General features: G+C 39.9%; 1 pseudogene; it reads right to left on the reverse strand.

Moving 5' to 3' along the window:
- Positions 1 to 7923: 7923 nt before the first annotated feature.
- LOC110971166 (carboxypeptidase A1-like) lies at positions 7924 to 21006 on the reverse strand (annotated as a pseudogene).
- Positions 21007 to 22166: the final 1160 nt, after the last annotated feature.

The raw sequence follows: 22166 nt of genomic DNA on the forward strand, positions 1-22166 counted from the left end.
ATTAACTTTGGAAACAAAGACTACCAGTAGTAGAGTCATAAACCTTCAGTGTCTGCCCACACAATTCTAAATGATACCAAGGGCAGTCTGTGCAAGTCTGCAATTTAGATAATCATTAATTTGCCTTTGTAATGATTGATGGCTGGAAAAAGTAAAGGCAACATATGAAATGTAAACATCTAAACAAAAAAACAAAATGAGGTCGGACATCATGGCGTGAAGACGTGTCTTTCGGGGCTCCGCTAAGTAGTGGCAAATTTTATTTTAAAAAGCACAATTATTTTTCCTTTAGTAAGCTAAGTGACTTGGTGTACTAACTGGATGATATTCACAGTCCACCTGCTATTGTAGTACTTCTACAAGCCTCTCATTGTTTACATCGAGGTAGGCGCCTAACGAAGCCTGGGGATTTCCTGCTCAACTAGCTCCGCTAGCGGCTACGATCACCGTGAGCTCTGAGACAACCGAGACCTGAATTTTGCCATATGCTTCACTAATTCAGCACTTGACGTGGACGCTTCCTGCACTCGCTCCGCAGAGGAATCCTATTCGCCACGTGAGCGCAAATAAAGGCATTTTCGGCATTTTCTGTGAGCTACAGCTACGTTAGCTAGCTATGTTTAGCTATAGCGGCGGCGCTACGGCTACATAAGTCACGGCTAACTTCGACTTTATATCTACTTTCTGTAACCTCCTTGTGTGTTGTAAACTGTTACAATGGCTGACAGAAGAGACCTATTCGCCGTAGCCCCACAGACTCTGATATTACCCCTGCTAGTTCTGAAAGCTCGGGGTTACAGCGGGATGTTTCTACGGTGAGAGGAGTGGAGAGCTCCGACAACGACTCAGGAGAGGCACCGCTAAGTGAAAGTGTGTTTACTAAGGCACTTGAGAGTTTAAGACAGGACATCTGTGACAAATTGGACTCCAAGATAGACACTGTGACTCAAACACTGCGATCTGAAATGTCCATGGTGAAGACTGAGCTGAAAGCTACAGTGCTAACTCTTCAGAAAACTGTGGATGCTCATCAGGACACTATAAAAGACCTGGAGAAATCTGCCACCACCTGCTGTGACGATATATCCTCTCTTCAATCCACGGTGAATGTTCTAAAGGATGAGGTAAACACTCTTAAAGCCAAGTGTGAAGACCTTGAGGGAGATCACGGCGCAATAATATACGATTAGTTGGGGTCCCAGAAGGCGTCGAAACACCTCGTGCTAGAGAGTTTGTGTCTCAACTCTTAAAAGACATTTTGCAACTGGATGAGGCACCTCTGCTGGACAGAGTTCACAGATCCCTCAGAGAAAGACCCAAGACTGGAGCACCACCACGTCCACTGATCATCAGAGTGCACTACTTCCATGTGAAAGAGCAAATACTGCGTCAAGCTGGAGATGCTGCCCCCTCCTTTTCCAGGGCAGGAAGCTGTCAATTTTTCCTGACTTTCCTCCTGAAGTTGCTAAAAAGCGCTCACAGTTTTCTGGTGTTAAACGTCTCCTCCACAATTGCCCTGGGATCAAGTTTGGCCTGTTCTACCCTGCGGAGCTGAGGATTACTCTGCCTGATGGAGTCGTGCGCAAGTTTACTGATCCGCTGGTTGCAATGATTTGTAACCAGGGATCTGAAAGACTCTTGTACTTCAGTCTCAAACTGTGATGTCATTGATTGTACTGATCCTTAGCTTTTGCCTTGTATTCAAAAATATTGACTGCCTCGGTTTTTGAGGTTCAGCTAAGGAGAACTGTTTACTCGAACTGAATAACTAGATTGATATGTGCTTTGTAACTTTTATACAGTTTTTTGTCGCTACTTTAGTTTGTTAGGTGCCTGTCGCTACTAGAACTTCTAATGTTTGGTAAGAGGTAACCTGGTGGTTTTGTATTAAGGGGAAGCGCGCATCTGTTTGGGAAGATGCTTCAGCAGTTAAGGGTAAGTTCAAGTGTTCTTGTTCTGTTTTTTGGTCTCCTCATACATGGTTTCTTAGTCAATGTATTTATTTTATTCTTAATATAAAATGACCTCACAGACAAATAGTGGTCAACACATGGGTATTTCCTTCAAGTTTTGCAGTTGGAATTGTAGGGGTCTGAATCAGCCAATTAAAGGAGTAAAAGTGCTCCACCATTTACCAGCACTTAGGTGCCCAGATTGCCTTTTTACAAGAGACCCATTTAAAGGTAACAGATCACTCTAGATTGCGTAAAGGCTGGGTGGGTCAAGTATATCATTCTACTTTCCAGGGTAAGGCTCGGGGAAGTGCTATTCTTAAACATAAATCAGTTCCATTTGTTTCGTCCAATATTATTGCAGATCCTAATGGGAGATACATTATTGTCATTGGCACATTTTCAATACCAACTTATTCTTGCAAATATATACGCCCCCAATTGGGATGACCAAAACATTTTCACGTCTTTTTTCAAAAAGATTCCCGATATGTCCTCCCACTATCTTGTCTCGGTGGAGACTTAACTGCTGGGCTCAGTCATCTGGATCGTTCATCAAACAGACCTGCCAGACAGTCAAACTCTTTCTAAAGTTGTTAATACCTTTCTCCAGGAATTTTCAGTAATAGATGCTTGGCGCTTTCTCAACCCCTCACGACAAGAATACACATTTTTCTCTCCCGTCCACCATACCTATACACGCATTGATTATTTCCCTGTTGGATAGAAGGCTTATTCCAAATATTCGCTCCTGCTCCCATGGTGCTATTGTTATATCGGATCACTCTCCACTCACACTGGATTTAGTTTTGGGAGGACCTCGCCCCTCTAAACCCTGGCGCTTCAACACTCGTTTATTGTCAGACGAAAAATTTGTTACCTTTGTGACATCCAAATTGACCTTTTTGTCGCCACTAATGAGACACCTTCTGTTTCACCTTCTCTTTTATGGGAGACCTTCAAAGCTTTTATTAGAGGACATATTATATCATATTCCAGCTTTGAAAGCAGGGAAAGGCGAAGGAAAAGTTCTGAACTCATGACTCGGATCTCGCAGCTTGACAGCCTATATGCAACTTCCCCTCTCTACAGTATATAACACAGACTATCCTTGCAAGCAGAATTTGATTGCCTGTCATCTGTGGAAGCTGAGGGAAATGTTACTCAAAGCCCAATATGCCCAGTACGATATGGTGAGAAGGCTACAAAGTTACTCTCTCACCAGCTTCGAAGCACAGCCATGTCTCATCTTATCCCTCAGATTCAAACCTCTAATGGGATATCTTCTGACCCCAAATTATCAATGATCAGTTCAAGAAATTCTATTCAACACTTTACACTTCTGAATATACTCCTGACAGTGCATCATTTGACTCATTTTTTGATAATTTAAATGTCCCCACGATTGATCAATTAACTAAGGGCCAAATAGAAGAATCTATCACACCTGAAGAGGTAATTCGGGCTATTGGCTCAATGCAGTCCTCAAAATGTCCTGGCCCTGATGGATTCCCTGTTGAATTTTATAAAAAATTTATACATAAATTGGGCTCCCCTTTTGTTAAACATGTTCACACATTCTTTTGAGATTGGATCTCTTCCTCCTTCGCTCTTACAGGCTTTCAATATCTTGATCTTGAAAAAGGATAAAGACCCTCTCTCTTGTAACTCGTACCGCCCAATTTCACTATTGAATTTGATTACAAAATTCTAGCAAAGCTGCTGGCTATAAGATTGGAAACTGTTCTGCCGGGAGTGATTAGTTCCCGACCAGACGGGGTTTATCAAGGGAAGGTATGCCTTCTCCAACCTCAGACGCCTGTTTAACGTTGTGTACAATTCTTCCCAATCAGGTGACCCAGAATGTTCATCAGTTTGGATGCTGAGAAGGCTTTTGACAGAGTTGAGTGGGGGATTTTCTTTTTATGTGCTACAGAAATTTGGATTTGGTAGAAATTTCATTTTATGGTCAAGCTCTTGTATACTTCCCCACTTGCCTCTGTCAAAACAAACAATACACATTCTGACTATTTTCCGCTCTTTAGAGGCACAAGGCAGGGCTGCCCAATGTCCCCTTTGCTTTTCGCCTTAGCCATAGAACCCCTTGCTATCTCATTTAGATCCAGCACACAGATTATCGGCATTACAAGAAAGGGTATTGAACAGAGAGTTTCACTTTATGCAGATGATCTGCTTCTTTACATTTCCAAACCTAATATCTCAGTTCCCTCTGTGCTTTCCATTCTTCATAAATATGGCTGTATTTCTGGATATAAACTAAACCTTAGTAAAAGTGAGCTTTTTCCCTTAAATTTGGCTGCACGTCATCACCCACTTAACACACTACCATTTCAAATAGTTTCGGACAATTTTACATATTTAGGAGTTAAAGTAACAGAAAAATTTAAAGATCTTTTTAAATTTAACTTTACGACCCTCCTAGAGAAGGTCTGTCAGGATTTGGACAGGTGGTCACTTCTTCACCTGTCTGTTGCAGGACGTATTAATACAGTTAAGATGAATGTTCTCCCAAGGTTTTCTTTCCTTTTTCAATGTATTCCTATATTCATTCCAGTTTCCTTTTTCAGAAACTCGACGGGATTATTTCTAGATTTGTCTGGAGTAATAAAACACCTAGAATCCGGAAGGCATATCTTCAGCGCCCAAAAATTACTGGTGGGATGGCCTTACCAAATTTTTGTTTTATTACTGGGCATGCAATATTCGGATCCTTCATTATGGATACGGGCAGATGGTTCTTGTACTCAGCCAGCGTGGTTACATTTGGAGATCTCCTCATGCATTCAATCAACTTTGCCCTCTTTAATATATGCTCCTAAACAACTGCCTAGTAAAGAGTACTACAATAATATAATAATAAAAAATACACTTAAAATTTGGTACCAATTCAGACAATATTTTAAACTTTACACTTTCTCATTGAGGGCCCCATTTCTAAAAATCCTGCCTTTCCCCCATCTATTGGTGATGCAGCTTTTAAACTTTGGTCTATGCTTGGTATAAAGTCATTCAATGACCTCTATATTGATAACACATTTGCCTCATTTCAGCAGCTATCTTCCAAATTCTGTCTCCCAAAAAGCAACTTTTTTCGGTATTTACAGATTCGAAGCTTTATTAAAGAAAAAACGTCCCACTTTCCAACTAGACCTCCTAGTCAGGGTGTTGATATGATTCTGTCGCTGCCCCCCACCATCCAAAGGTCTTATTTCTTATATCTATGAGAGGATACACTCTTTTCGTGACTCTTCAATTAGGATGGTAAGAATAACATGGGAGCAGGACTTAGGATTTACTATTCAAGATGACGCCTGGGAAAAAATTCTATTTAGAGTACACAAGTCTTCATTGTGTGCAAGACACGGGCTAATTCAATGTAAGATTTTGCACCAAAACTCACTGGACAAAATTAAAGCTCTCTCGAATCTTTCCAAATGTAACTCCCGACGTAATCGCTGTCATCAGGCTCCTGCCAACTCAGCTCATATGTTTTGGTCATGTCCTTCTCTCCAACAATATTGGACTGAAGTCTTTGCAATCCTGTCAGCTGTCCTCAACTTAGACCTCCACCTTGACCCACTACTTGCTTTGTTTGGCATTGTACCTATTACTCTAACCTTGCCCAAGTTTAAATCAGATTTTATTGCTTTCCTCACGCTACTGGCGAGACGCAGAATATTACTTTGTTGGAAATCCCCATTACCTCCATTATGCGAGGCTTGGATCAGAGACGTCTTACATTTTAGTAGACTCGAAAAAATCAAGTTCACTATTCATGGATCCACAAACAAATTCTTAAAAATATGGCAACCATTTTTTGACTGTGTTCAGACTTTGCAATCCCGAAGCATACCTCCCTGAACTGACCAATATTACAACTGTTTGTACTTCATTCTATATTTGTTTACCTTATTATTATTATTTCTTACTATTGCCTTGTACTATTGCTTGTTTTGTTCACTGAAGAGATTATTTGACCCGAACCAACATAATTTAAGCATTTTTTTTTCTAGGAGACCATGTTCCTGTTTATTTTTGTTTTGTGTGATATGGTGTAGACTCATTTTATCCGCATCTAATGTTCTGGAAAAAGGCAGTATGTCGCTCTCAAAATACATGCATATGTAGTTATGTTTACGGTTCAACATTTTAATTTGTTTTATTTGCTTGATTCTGGAATGAGAACATTTTGCTTATGCTGCCTTTTTAACACAATGTTTTTCATACAACTTTCTTTTTCTTTTTTTCTTTCCTCTTTTTGTCTACAATATATGCACATTTTGTTGTGGGAAAAAAAAAACAAGCTTAATTGAATTTTTGTAACTGTTTGCTAATGTCTTGCAAAAAGTTCAATAAAAATATATTTGGAAAAAAACAAAAAAAACAAAATGAAAATAATTACACCACTGTGCAGAATTTGCTCTTCTTTCAGACAGTAGCAGATGTTTGAGTGTGTTTGATTCTGTCTTGTGTTCCCTCTGATTCTAGGGCATGCTGGTAGCACTGCATCCTCTGGTGAGATCAGTGATCAGAGACGTTTCAGAGATGGCGCTAAAGAACTGTCCCTACTGTCCTCACTCTATTCCTCAAACCCAGGCTTCAGTGTCTTGTCAGGGTCTTGCACAATCAACATCATTACAACACTGTTCACTGAAATACGCACCGATAATATCTGTATATCTGTTTGCGTCTTGACCTGTCCAGGGTGTCCCCTTGCCCGAGTCAGCTGTGATAGGCTCCTGCACCCCCCGCGACCCTAATGAGGATAAAGCGGTATATAGAGGATGGATGGATGGATGTTTGCGTCTTTGAGCTTACTGTATGTTTTCCAAATATTAAAAACTTAAAGTACCACCTCTAATGCGTGACATTATGCCTTTCAGATCTTGTTAAATATTTAAGTCAGCAGAATCAGTCACTTAACTGCCTCGGCATCGTCAGCATCCTCTGACATAATGGTGAGAGATTTCCAGCAGTGAAATGGTATCGGTCTCAGTAAGCACATGCTCCACTACTTTATACTACTCAAGACCTACCCTCACTGCAGGGGTCAAGGGTTCACATTTTTCCTTTAATTTGTCACCTATCTGTAGATTGTAGAAAGACACGAATCACCTGTAAGTTAGAATGCCTGTATAACCATAATAATAATATAGGGACTCTACTGTAAGTGAAACAATGTCGCCTCCTCCTGGTTGTCCTCATAGTTGCATATATTTTTATATTGCCTCTAACTCCTGAAGCAAATATAAAAGCGGATTTCTTTGGTTCTTTGTAAGCTGGTCATACATATTTAATCAGGAGGAAAAAACAAAAAATGGTCTTAAAACACTAAAAAAGGCTGCATTAAGTATGAAATATGAATATATTTCTGCTGTTTCCCCAAAGGTAATTCATAGTCAAAGGTGCGGTATGTTAACCCATTTATCGCTATTAATTACTTTGACGCCACTAGACCATTTTAAAGCCACAATATCATGAATCCAAATAGATTTGTTTTAATGATGATCTGATGTGTTGTGGTATAAGTTTACATATTTTTGGATTGCTGTGCATGTTTTTAGGTATTGAACTGCCAAACAGCATGTAGCTGTTAACATTTAAACGCCAAAATTTGTTGTTAACATTGACCTACTACCTTTTGGTGATAATATTTCTGTAATTTGACTTTAGCAGGATTTTGAATGCAGGGCTCTTTCATTTCATTCTTTTTGACTGTTGTTCTGATATTTTATGGAAATAAAAATTTGTTAGTACTTCACCACTGGTACATAGTTTTTAATACTAAGTATTCTGAGCCTGGTTTCTGAAAAGCAGTAAACAGAAAGACAGTCTCAACAAAATTAATTGGTTCTTTACATTTTGAATGTTTTCTTGAACAAATTAAACACATGTCAGAGACCTAAAAGTGTGGCACAGAAGACAAAAGCAGTGGTACAACACAGGCAAACAGGGTATGAGAGACTTTATTGGTTACAGACTGATGACAGAGCTGTAAATTCAAAGCTGAGTAAACTGCTTTTAAAGCTGATCTTCTATCCGTGGGAACAGAGTCATCAGTAAGGGTGGTCACGGACGTGCTCCATGATGTGCTTCAGGGCCAGCCATGTCTCGGAGGCAGTGGGGATGATCTGACTGGCTGGCAGGATGAAACCATAGCGACCAGTGTCCCTCAGCTCAAAAGCAAAGGAGTATTTGATGCCCTGGTTGTAGGACCAGTCGATGCTACCACCACTGGCTTGGTCTGAGAGCAGAAAAAGACAACAGTTGTACTATGAGCAACAGTTGTATCAATACTGTAAATAGTCAATAATAACAGCTGTATTGCTATTATTTTAGATTGACTGCAAAGCATATGTTTCCTTAAGTTAACTAAGGAATCAATCAACAACAATACATCCGGCCTGCTCTAAACTTGGGTGTATCACTGGGGAACCAAGAGCTTTAAGTGTGAAGCAGATGAGATGAATGATGGTTGTTTTTTGGTTCTTTATTGGCTCCACAAGTAAATCCTCGGGTGCTTGGGGGTGGAGCTGAAGTCACTCTTGTTGCTAGACGTCACTGACACGATATATTTTACTTTGATGATGTTGCCTAGCAACAGAGAAGGCAGGAAAAACCTCCCTGAGGGCCCAAAAAAGACCCCCAAAAGGGTCAACATTCATCTGATCTGCTTAAAAATCAATACTGCATTTGCTCAAGGCTCCAGCAATACCTGGCAACGTTTGAAGCAGATAGCATGTACGGAGACATTAACTTTAGAATTTGAGCTCCTATGTAGTGTGTTGGACAAATGGGAGGAAAGGTTACTTACAGATGATCCTAATGATGCTTCCAACCCTATAACTGGTGCCATAGAGGGAGGTGAGTTTCTGCACTGCTGCTCTGCCAATAGAGTCCTACAGGAAAGCAACAAGTACACAACAGTGTAGTGAGGTAAAGTGCAAACATAGCACTTGAGCAGGAAGGAACATGATGACCTCCACAGAGGTGTGCTTTTTAGGTTTTCTACTTAGAAATACCCAGATCAAAGGGAAATACTCTGAAAAGAAGACTTGAATGAGTCAACCTCTAGAAACACTAGTCAAGCCCGTTTTAATATAACAGCCCAAGACCACTCACTGAGTGAAGGGAGATCATTGATCATATAAGTATCAACTCTGGAGCAAATTATTAGATTTCTTTTATCAGCAAAACTGCTATTAGTAAAGAATTTACAGCCGCCATGCAAACACAGAACATTTGCATTATAACATTTTCCCTTTCTCTCACCAGCTCAGCCTGATCGGGCACGTTGGTGTAGGAGTAGCCATAGGGGTACATGAGCAGCTGTGAGTAGGAGTGGACAGAGATGAAAGCCTTGAAGTTGCCATGGCTTGTAATCAGGTCTACGATGTTCTTCACCTCGATCTCAGAGTTAGCCGAGGGCCGCGGTAGGACTCAGAGCAGGGGCTGCTGCTGGCACCGGGACCTGGATGGAAGAGTGAACATTAAAACATGACTTGGAGAGATGACACACAAAGCAACATAAAAAATGATGGCAAATGGTAGACACTGGTAAGATTTTCAATGCAGTACAATTCAAGAAGGCTGTACATGACATACATTAGGTTATATGTTTAGTTAATAGGTACATCTGAACTGTCAGATGTAACCCAATATACTTGTTGTGCACTAAAATTAACTTTTCTGAAGTTTAGAATGTTCTGTTTTTTGACACTATAATAATAGTGCTCATTCAACATACCATACTAATATTTTGGCCCTTTTAAAAGCTATTTCATATGTATTTTCAATGCATTTTCTTGCATTGAAGCATTAATTCGAAACTCATACAGTGAAAGATTGATTTGCTGACATTGGCTAAACACTAATGTTCTTCAGTTTTTCAAGAAGAAGCAAAGGCCAAAGACTTTGAGTGTTGCCCCCTAAAAATCCATCTATCGATTATCTACACCGCTTAATCCTCATTAAAGTTGCTGGGGGGTTGGAGTCTATCCCAGCTGACTTAGGGTAAAGGCAGGGGAAACTCTGGACAGGTCATCAGTCTATTACAGAGACTACGGACCCTTAATCACCAATTAATCGCAGCGTGTTTTTGGACTGTAGGAAGAAGCTGGAGTACCCAGAGAAAACCCACACATGCACAGGGAGAACATGCAAACTCCATGCAGAAAGATCCCAGAAAGGCAAACCAGGGGTCTTCCAGCTGCAAGGCAAAAGTACTAACCACTACAGCACTGTGCAGCCCCACCTCCCCCTGAGAAATTCTGAATTAAATTATCTTTATATACAGTATGTACCTGCAAAAGGCATATTTTGGCAGATAAAGTTTAATGTAGCACAACAATAAAGTTATACAATATGAAGTTCATGAGGTGCATTCACTGTCCAAACAATACTGACCACCAAAGCCTGCGTCCCAGTTCCTGTTGGGATCGACTCCACGGCATGTGGAGCCAGAGTTCCTGGAGCGAGTCTTACGCCACATACGATTCTGTACATCACACAACATCAGTCAGTACTGTGTGTTTTATCATTCTCTTTCTGCTCTGGCAATTTAAACTGTACAGACCCTTCAAACATTGCATGCTTTCAGTAGAATACAGTGAAAAAAATTGTTTCAACAGCTCTGACTCGGATCATATTCTCCTCTTAAATATCCACCGTATGTGGCGCACAAAAATAACATTATCTTTGCAAAACAGAAAATGGCGAACAGAGAAGCTGCACATTTTTACAAATCCTGCAGGATGTCAATGAGTGGTGGTGACGTACACTGCTGTGGGTGTAAACGTAGCCGTCGGGGTTGGTCAGGATCATCAGGTAAATGTCCATGCTGTTCAGAAGGGAGGTCAGAGAGGCGTCGGTGCCATAATCTGTGGCAATCTAAAAGAGAGCACATGGCATGGATTTTATACAAAATGCTAAAAAAAAAAAAAGTAACCTTTCATAATATAGGTGACAGCTTAAATGCAGTGTAGACATTGTCTGCTAGAAGAGAGTAAAGAGAAATACTAAGAATCTCCCCTAGAAAAGGTGGGAGGAGGGAGTGTGAGGCAAAGGGAATTTAGGCAATCGGTTATTGCTGAGTCCACACAGATTAATAAAATGTGCACTTTTGTTGCACCTTTTCTGGGACAAAGCAGGTACTGCATGCGTCTATTTGTTTCTTTTCCTCTGACAGTTTTTCCACTACTTTACACAAAGACTGTAGTAGCAGAGCATGTTCATTTCTTAATTATATGGACGGGACAGTGCATGTTAATGAACATACGATCTCATAAATTTACACAAAGTTGCAGTAAATAAGCCGGATTTAGCACAAGGCTAATTTCCATGCATTGTCCCAAACATAAAAGAACAACATACAGGGTTACAGACATAAAAACTTTATAGAAAAACAAAGACAATGATGATGAATTGATTCTGGCTGGGTTAAAGCTACCCTAAAGTGCTACTATTTTAGTAAAGTGTTTTCTAGGCAAAACCTGTCATAAAGTGCTTATAGTTAAAGTGTCTGTTTTTAAAGTGCCAGATTTTCTCAATGTTCACAAGTTTGTCTGTTAATTAGCCATACCTTATACTGTCTCTTAAAACTGACAAACGTGGAGCTTTCTCTGGTAGCTATTGGTAAAGTATTCCAGTTTATGCACCCTTTTATAGATAAGGCATTCAGTGCAAAGGAGGATTTTAAAAATTTTACTTCATTTGATATTTACTTCTGTTGTATAACACAGAACATTCTCCTGAAACAGAAATAAACTGAGCTATAAACACTTCAGATCAAACCACTCGGTGTGGCTGTACCTTGTTGGCGGTCCACACTCCAGTAGCCGAAGACACCCATTCCCTGGCGTGGATACCCGTGTCGATCCAGATTGCAGGACGATTGGAGCCGCCAGTACTGAACTGAACACACAGTTGGCAAATGAGTCAAACACTTTCAACACACTGCTGCACAAACTAAATTCTGTTGTTCCAGAAACTGTTAGCACTGTTAACACATTTCTTACAGTGGTAAAATACTCTTGTCGTGGTCTTCTATACCAGGATCAGCCTACCTTCAGCACATACATGGGCCTGTTCTCATAGGATTTCCCAATTTCCTGCTTGGTGATCAGGTTGGGGTGCTGAGCCACCAGAGTGTCCATCCAGCTGTAGATCTGTAGGAAGACAAAATAGCCATTACAGCAAAAACAAAAAGAAAAGAAAAAGAGACTATAATGCAGACAGCACAAAATCGCATCAGATCTTTTCGGTTACTTTTAAAAGCTCTACAAAGATAAAATATTAAAAAGGAATTTAACGTGACTTGATGCATGTTGGTTAATTCATTTGCCATGTTGTAATTGTTAGCATAATTTTCAGCATAAAAAATAGGCTACCCTTTCAAAGAGTCCATATTATGCACACTTACACACGTGGACAAAATTGTTGGTACCCCTCAGTTAAAGAAGGAAAAACCCACAATTCTCACTGAAATCACTTGAAACTCACAAAAGTAACAATAAATAAAAATTTATTGAAAATTAAATAATCAAAATCAGCCATCACTTTTGAATTGTTGATTAACATAATTATTTAAAAAAAACAAACTAATGAAATAGGGCTGGACAAAAATGATGGTACCCATAACTTAATATTTTGTTGCACAACCTTTTGAGGCAATCACTGCAATTAAACGATTTCTGTATTTGTCAATGAGCGTTCTGCAGCTGTCAACAGGTATTTTGGCCCACTCCTCATGAGCAAACAGCTCCAGTTGTCTCAGGTTTGATGGGTGTCTTCTCCAAATGGCATGTTTCAGCTCCTTCCACATATGTTCAACGGGATTCAGATCTGGGCTCATAGAAGGCCACTTTAGAATAGTCCAACGCTTTTCTCTCAGCCATTCTTGGGTGTTTTTGGCTGGTTGTCCTGTTGGAAGACCCATGACCTGCGACTGAGACCAAGCTTTCTGACACCAGGCAGCACATTTCTCTCCAGAATGCCTTGATAGTCTTCAGATTTCATTGTACCTTGCACACTTTCAAGACACCCTGTGCCAGATGCAGCAAAGCAGCCCCAAAACATTACTGAGCCTCCTCCATGTTTCACCGTAGGGACAGTGTTCTTTTCTTCGTATGCTTGGTTTTTGAGTCTATGAACATAGAGTTGATGTGCCTTACCAAAAAGCTCCAGTTTGGTCTCATCTGTCCAAAGGACATTCTCCCAGAAGCTTTGTGGCTTGTCAACATGCATTTTTGCAAATTCCAGTCTGGCTTTTTTATGAGTTTTTTTCAGCAGTGGTGTCCTCCTTGGTCGTCTCCCATGAAGTCCACTTTGGCTCAAACGACGACGAATGGTGCGATCTGACACTGATGTACCTTGGCCTTGGAGTTCACCTTTAATTTCTTTGGAGGTTGCTCTGGGCTCTTTGGATACAATTCCAACGATCCGTCTCTTCAATTTGTCATCAATTTTCCTCTTGCGGCCACGTCCAGGGAGGTTGGCTACTGTCCCGTGGGTCTTGAACTTCTGAATAATATGAGCCACTGTTGTCACAGGAACTTCAAGCTGTTTAGAGATGGTCTTATAGCCTTTACCTTTAAGATGTTTGTCTATAATTTTTTTTCGGATGTCCTGGGACAATTCTCTCCTTCGCTTTCTGTTGTCCATGTTCAGTGTGGTACACACCTTTTCACCAAACAGCAGGGTGACTACTTGTCTCCCTTTAAATAGGCAGACTGACTGATTATGAGTTTGGAAACACCTGTGATGTCAATTAAATGACACACCTGAGTTAATCATGTCACTCTGGTCAAATAGTTTTCAATCTTTTATAGAGGTACCATCATTTTTGTCCAGGCCTGTTTCATTAGTTTGTTTTTTTAAATAATTATGTTAATCAACAATTCAAAAGTGATGGCTGTTTTTGATTATTTAATTTTCAATAAATTTTATTTATTGTTACTTTTGTGAGTTTCAAGTGATTTCAGTGAGAATTGTGGGTTTTTCCTTCTTTAACTGAGGGGTACCAACAATTTTGTCCACGTGTGTAGATATTTATAGTTTTTGTTGGGAGGTCTACTAGTATATGTTTATTGGTTTTATTGTCCAAAAGACACTATTTTTCTCTATTCACCAAGCATGTAGAGGGACGCTTGCTATCACTGGGACTGACAGACTATCTGACAAAACTTTGACACTAGAACAGCTTTAGGAGTTGGATCCTGAAGTACTTGCGCCATTCTTTTTTTTTTCCTCTGCAGTGTTTTGTTAACCAGGTTGGGGGTTGATGAAGCTCAAATGAGTTTCAATGAAGGTTTTGTTGTAGCTGCTCTAATCTGGAGTGAATAAATTGCATACTTGTGTGTAAATATCTTACAGTGTCCAGAGTATGATAGGTTCCGAAGTTGAGGTTCCTGGTGCTGCGCTCCCTCATCCGGCTCTCCTCCATCTCAGCTTTCTCCTCATCGAGAAGCTCCTGAATGTGATACGCATGAGAGCTAAAGTTTACTACTGGCATTATTTAATCCTCAAAATCGAACCCTGGACATTGTAATCAGGAACAACAGGATGCATTAGTGCATTTTAATGAATATGTGAATATGAAAATATTAGGAGGATTATGAACCTGGAGGTTGTCGATCATGACGCTGAAGGGGATGTTGTGGGCCTGGAGGTACTCCTTCACAGAGCTCAGGCTGGAGCGGGGCACTCGGATGTCGACAGGACGCTCAGTGGAGGTTGGGTGGAGCCAGAAATCCAGCTGGAAACAGAGAACCAAAGAGAAATCATAGATTAGACCATAAAAAAACTCTTGTAAGAAAAAGTAGGTAGTGTGTTTTATAATGGGAAGTGTGCATCAGAACAACCAATGCCGCATCACATATCCTGACACAGACACAACCAAATAATGTAAATTATTACTTTAAATTCAGCTATAACTTTTTCTTCAGTTTTGTAAGTATGTTGCTGTAAAATCTATTGTATTTGCTTCTTTTTAAAAGTACATTAACCTGTGTCTTAGAGGCATAGCAAAAGATCTAATAAATAAATATGATGAAGGGTTCATTTGCAAAAAACCATTAAAGGATGAGCACTGCTGGGCCACGGAGAGTTTCTGACTTTCTGACATATGGAGAGGACTCTGTGAACCTCCAGCTCACAATAACTCAACTGAATTATTGAAAATGTTGAACTTGATTTGCCTTTTGTACCACTTAGAAGTTCATGAGGACCTGTTTGCCATGAGCAGCTGCGAAATGTTAAATGTCACTGATTCTGTGTGTGTGTGTGTGTGTGTGTGTGTGTGTGTGTGTGTGTGTACCTCCCACTCCTCTGCAGTCTCCAGAGCCTGCAGGAGCTGGATCTGTTCCTCTGACTGCGCATCCACCCTGATGACCTGATCTCTGGAAGACATTCATTTTGGTCTCTGAGCATTATTATTTCACTTCTAGGTTAATGCTTTTACTTACAGAAACCGACAGTGAGTTCAGCAGAAGAGGAAGAGTTCATTCAGTGCTTACCAGGATAACAAACAGTTACCAGTGTAGCACAGCCTGTGTCTTCATTCAAAAGCAGAGTCACGTTCTACCCGGTGAACTCCAATCTACTTTTGCTACTTGAGTAGCTATTTGACGTGCAGGATAAATGGCAACAAGGAGGGAAAATAACCTGTAATTCAGTCCATAACGAAATATCAGGAATTCCACTATGCTGTTGTAAGAGGCTGGTTGGAAACTTTGTCAGTAATTAGAAGTAAAATATTACATACTGATATACTTTGGTTTTGCATTTTACACCCAATGATATTAAATGTGTGATATGCGTCGACTAATGCAAGTACAGTTTGAATTATGGTATTCTGAATGACCACTTTTTAAAATAGCTCAGGAGGGGAGATGTTCTGGTGCATTTTCGGGGAAAACATTCCCTGTGCAAGACATCTACAGTTTACTTTCCCATAGTAACCTATAATAAAATTAAATAAATAAACGAATGAATAAAATGTCACTGTTGCACATATCCTGGTGCGAAATAGCTAAATCTCCCCCCAAAATGATCTTGATATGACATTAATACATGGATCAGACTTTTCCGATAAAATAACATCGAGCTCAGGATTCATCTGGAGTACTAATGATTTACCTGCAGCTGATAAACTCTGACTCTGTGTGTTACAGCTCACCTGTCTGAGGTGAAGAAAAGTTCACAGTGTCGTTTATTGTTAGATCCTGATGTCTCCATGTTTGGGATTATTTCAAATTTGAAGTAATTAAGGAAGTTACCACTGTTGTGCCACATCTCTCTCACCTTGGTGTGAATGCGGCAGAGTTATGTGACGATCAGCGTACATTTGTCTGTTTGTCTATCTGTTAGCTACGTTACTTAAAAATAGACAAACAGATTTCGATGAAATTTTCAGGGAAGATCAGAAATGACACAAGGACCATGTAGCGATATTGCCTTATTAAACGTTAATTTAATAAGTCTGCACTCGTTGATAGTTTATTAATCGGGGCACCACCCAGTCTATTTACTGGGAAATTATTAATCCATCTTAATAAAAATATTATTAATGGATTGAAAATTTTGATTAGTTAATCAGTCTAATATCTGAATGTCGAGAATTCTCGAAAAACATTGACCCCAGTCAACACATATAAACGCAAAAGAGACTGTAATTGTGGTTTAAATGAAAGATATTTATGAACTAAAACTAATAACAAAACAGTGATTAATACAGTAATAAGTATAATGGGTGTGTGTGTGTGTGTGTGTGGGTGTAGGTGATGATAGATGGGTGTGTGTGTGTGTGTGTGTATGTGTGCGTGCGTGCGTTAATTATTCAGATTTGCATTTCTTACTAGGATTATGGACTGAGTAATCAGACCGCTGAAGGTATGACGAGATGATTAATAATTTGGAAAAATGAACGACTGATAGGTGACTAAACGGAGTTATTAAAAGGAAGATTTTGGAAGCTATTTAAGGAAGATTTCAAGCTATTTTTGAGACGTCAACCCAATAATTCAGATCACACCAATGCGTTTGCTGGCTTACTTTGTTGAAGAACGGGTCGCTCAGAATTCGTTCCGGCTGGGACCACGTTGCGTCTTGAACGGAACTTCAATCCTCGGCGGATCCCCGAGTCATGAAGTCTGTCGCTATGGCAACGTCTTAGCGTCCTGCCGTCTTGGGAGTTGTGGAGCGCCTCTGGTTCGGTTCGGGCCAGCTGGGTGGATCTCAGCAGATGGTGGGGAGAACGCAGGAACGTTCGTCCTTCTCTGGGGTTGACTTGACCGAAAAATAGCTTGATAACAAAATAAAACCGCAGGCTCTTGTTTTGTCTCGGTCAGCAGTTTTGGCTGGAGAACAGATGAATAAAGAGCCGCTAAAAAAAACTGTCGGAGCCGTGAAAACGGGATCAAATTAGTTCTTAATTAAAAATAATTGTCGTCAAATAAAAATGGACTTCATTTGTTTAAATAGTGAGCGAAGATATCTATTCTTTGATTTAAAAGAAAAATGATTAAGAGTCGTGGTTAGCAAAGGCCAGCCCTGCTACCAGGATAAACTTAGAATAAAGAGGACGAAAGATAGTGAAAGGCGCCAAAGAAAGAACAAAAGAACTGCTCGAACTTAGTTTCTGTAAGCAAGTTAGTAAGAAGAGAGCGTAAGAGTAAGAGACGTAAGAGTAAGAGAGCGAGCAACGTAAAATGGCTGGTTTTAAGGGTTTTCTCTGAGAAGGGGCGTGGAAGTGTCGGCTGATGCGCGCATTCCTTTGAATCTGAAGGAGGAACCTCCTTGGGCTCAGAGGGGAGAGATGAAACCGGATCAAATAATGATTAAAAATATTAAAACGCGCAAAAAGAACGATCTGTTTACTCCTCCATGATCCTTACAATATATTTTAACCGATCAAAGATAAAATAAACTGATTATACAAGCTAGTCTAAGAATATGTGAGTTCTAGTTTCTATTTATATGTTCGTGTGCATTCTAATGGTTGTTATATGTATCACAGTGAAGACATGGTAACATACATTCATACAGGGCAGAATAAAATAGTTTTCACTTCTTTGAAACCTGGATAAAGCAAAGTTTTTATAGTTAATACCGTGAAAACCTCGATAAGGTCATGGCATTCCGACGTCAATAGGGGGCAATGTTGAACTGTGGAAGAAATGGGTCAGGCAGACAATAAACTTTCCAGAATTAATATCTCAGGACAGAAACATGCTAGAGACGTCGGAGTTGGACTAACATGTATAACAACTTATTATTTCAACTTCAATATCTTCAAAATCGCAAAATAAACGTCAGAAGCAGGATTTTAGAAAGAGTGTCCTTCTGAGCAACAAACCGGCTGAGTGTCTTTTTGCAGAGGTGAGAAGCAGGTCATTAGAATATTTATGACCCTGCTTATCTGATGGCAGACCGGGAGAGCAGCAGAGGTCCAGCTGCGAGGACACTTAGTTCATCAAAGCAGTTCTGTCGGTGTGGACCACAAACATTTGAATGGTAATCAAATTTTAAAGGTGTTAACAGTACTCTGAGAAAAAGGGTCTGTATGTGAAGTTAGAAATACATGAAAGCATACATGTCCCAATTCAATACAGGAATAGTGGCAGCTTGCAAAAAGGAGTCTCTTAAGCAATGTCATAGGTCACCATAAGCATGAATTTAGGGTGTCCTGGGGGATAGTAGAGATGTCTCTGAAATGATGCAGGTCTCTCTCTGGTCATAAAAAAAGCACTTTGGCTGTTTACTTAGGTCTTTGGGAGAGAGAGTTTCGTTGTTATCTAAGGAGGGAATCTGCTGTGGAATGTTGAATCACTTAAAAACTGGATGTCTTACTACAACCACATGATTAGATTTTGACAGTGATGTGGCTTACTGTCTGGATCCACTGATTTGTGAAAGATTTTTGCATCATTTCGAGGTAGTGGCACAGGGTCACTGTAACTATGACAACAAGTGAACGCTATGTCAGCTGATTCCTGATGATCACATGACTGCGATCCTACTACAGATTGATTGCTGCGGGCTTACTGGGACTTATCTTTCGGAAATCATACAATGACTGAGCAGACATGGCGGACTATTGTGCTGTAATACTGTACTGTTCTTGTTACATTTACTTCAGTTTTTAACAAATGTAGTATTGTTGAGAAGTATGAAAGAGATGGAAGAGATGGAACAAACATGAAAAGTATTCTGTGATTTTGGAGAGGTCTTTGAATGCACCTTTATCAGTTAACTGGGTCTTTTGTGCTCCTTCTGATGCCTATGGCTGCTGCTATTACACCTATATTAGTGACAGTCCAGCAGTTGATTTCACTGAGACTTGGATTCAAAGTTTCAGTGAATAAACTTGACGTATCGTAGGGTGGTCACAGGTAGGGCTAATAAGATTTCAGGGGTGGAAAATATCCCTCCTCCTGGACCTTCCTTGGAGACGCCACTGATTGCAAAGTTATTAGCCTCTAAAAATGCTTTCTTGTAATGCAAACATCGTGATGAGGTTTATTGTTGTTATTTAATTAGAGCGAAAGTGTAGATTATAATTACAGGAACGCAATTACTGTAAGCTTTGTTCACCTGAACCATCAAAAGTTTGGAGTCACTTAAAAATGTCCTTATGTTTTGAAAGAAAAACATTTTTTTTCAATGAAGAGAACATTAAATTAGTCAGAAATCCAGTCTAGACATTGTTAATGTGATGACTGTTCTAGCTAGAAAAGACTGATTTTTAATGGAATATCTAAATAGGGGTACAGAGGAACATTTCCAGCAACCATCACTCCTGTGTTCTAATGCTACATTGTGTTAGCTAATGGTGCTGAAAGGCTAATCGATGATTAGAAAACCCTTGTGCGGTTATGTTAGCATATGAATAAATGTTCGAGTTTTCATGGAAAACCTGAAATTGTCTGGGTGACCCCAAACTTTTGAATGTAGTGTATATATTTCTATGAAGCAGCAGCAGCACTAGACATATTTCATTTTTTCTGGATTTGTTAGGTGTCATAAATATAGGCTGCATTATTCTTTATCATATCAGTCACATTCTTGAAATCTATATTCTTCCTCTTAAAAGGTTAATAACTGGAATTCTAACAGCAAAAGCAATGGCACATCTTTTTCAGGTTCGTAGCCCTATAAGGTACAGTCAATTCCAACCATTTTCAGTACAAAAAAATCGCTAATATTTTATTTGTAAATAAAAATATGACGAGAAATACAGGGAATATTGGACGCGCATCGCGACGTGCATTTCCTCGAAAATGACCTATTCGTGGATTATATACCGACTTCAAGACATGTTTTGGACAAAATATTTTACTGGCTTGTTTCGTCTGGATGTCCAAGGTTGGATTATGGCCGTTTTTTGTGGAATATTTTCATCTGTGTGTAATAATGAACCCGCAAATGTGAGTCGCGCTGTGTACGTTGAAGCTGTGTATAGATAACGGATGGATGGATATTCGTTGTTTGTCGGACAAATGTGTTTATATTACCCACTGTAGTAATCACATCTGAAAGTGGTTTATACCGGCGGATTCATGAGAATCTAAGCTTTCCATCGGTGTATAATGTTTCTATCATCGAGTTTGCAGCGTCGGTCAATTAAGCGAAATACTTTAGCGCATCTCAAAGCGGCCCGTAGTCGGGCCGCTGAACCTTAAGCAGTTTCATCCTGTCATCCAAGAGACTTCAGTTCTGAAGAAAGTGTCCTCAGTGGGTCTTTAAATGTTACTGCTCATATAAACTCAACACTTGGCCTCTGTGTCAGTCACCCCAAACTCAAAGCTGAGCACTAAAGAAGTGCAAAATGAATGCTAGAAAAATAAGACAGCAAAATCCTGGCCAGTGTGCACTTGTGGACTCACCCAATAAAGAGCCTCTCAGCTTTGGCTGCAGCCACAAGCACCAACAGTAGCCAGAGACCTTTCATCTTGCTTCTATGTCTGAAGTGTGTCCAGGGACCAAGTGCGTCAGTCCGGCTAGTCTTTTAAAACCATCAGGTAGCAGGTGGGCTGTTCTCACACAGGAGAGTTGGCTCACTCTCCCGCCTGGAAAAAAGTTATTTTGAGTGACGAACATGCTGACTAAGCCTCATTTAATCTGTCAGTGCTCAGCTGCAGATACTGGTGTTTTCCCCAGGTAGTAGCAGGTATTCTGCTAAGACAAACTAACAGTAATTCCACACACTATAATCAGAGGATATGAAGGAATACAATAAAAGCACATTTTGTTTTTACTTCTGAGAGACAGCCCACAGATTTATTCAGGTTAAGATCTTTCTAACATGCATATATTTAGACTTTGCAAAGTTTGCATGTCCAATTCCCCTATGCCATGGATCGAACACAGGATGATTTACACCAGGGGTGTCAAACTCATTTTAGCTCAGGAGCCACATACAGGCCAACCAGTAAAATCACAGCCTAATGTCAGGAAGCCGTCCGGCTCCTGACTGGGTTTTGTTCTTTTTTTTTTGTCATTCAAATTTTTATTTTGTTTTAACATAACTTTACAGACATTTCAGATGTTACAGATATGGCAAGAATAGTCCATAGTCTCAATAGTCTGTTGATAAAAAAACAACAATATATATATAATAATAAAATAGAAAAAAATAAAAAAAAATATGTATATATATATAAAATAAAAATAAAACATTCAACAACAACAACGTCTTGCAACATAAAGACAGCCCCCACCCTTACCCCTGGCACCCCTCATGCTTCATACACAATTAGAGCATACATAAATAAAATTACACACGATACAATTCTCTTCCCAACCATGCCTTACACCCCTCTATGGTATCACATCCCTTATGTGGTCCACAAAGACTTCCCATACCTGACTCAATTTATTTGGAACATTATTAACCTTGGCAATCATCTTTTCAAAGGCAGCAGTCTCTGTCATGAGTTTTAACCACTCCACAGGCTCAGGTTTATGTGGACTTTTCCACTTGCGTAGTATGACTCGAGCTGCCACAATAAAACCAGTTATTGTCACCTGAAGCTCTGCTTTTGTAAGGCCTGGTGGCATTAGAGCCTTATCCATTAACAGACATAATTGTGGGGATATTGGTAAAGGTCGTTTAAGCCATCCTTCAAGGTTTTTCAGCACCACTTTCCAAAAGGGCAGAACCATAGGACAGTCCCATATAGCATGAAGGAATGT

This window comes from Acanthochromis polyacanthus, chromosome 8 (assembly GCF_021347895.1).
Source record: "Acanthochromis polyacanthus isolate Apoly-LR-REF ecotype Palm Island chromosome 8, KAUST_Apoly_ChrSc, whole genome shotgun sequence".
NCBI classification, from domain to species: domain Eukaryota; kingdom Metazoa; phylum Chordata; class Actinopteri; family Pomacentridae; genus Acanthochromis; species Acanthochromis polyacanthus.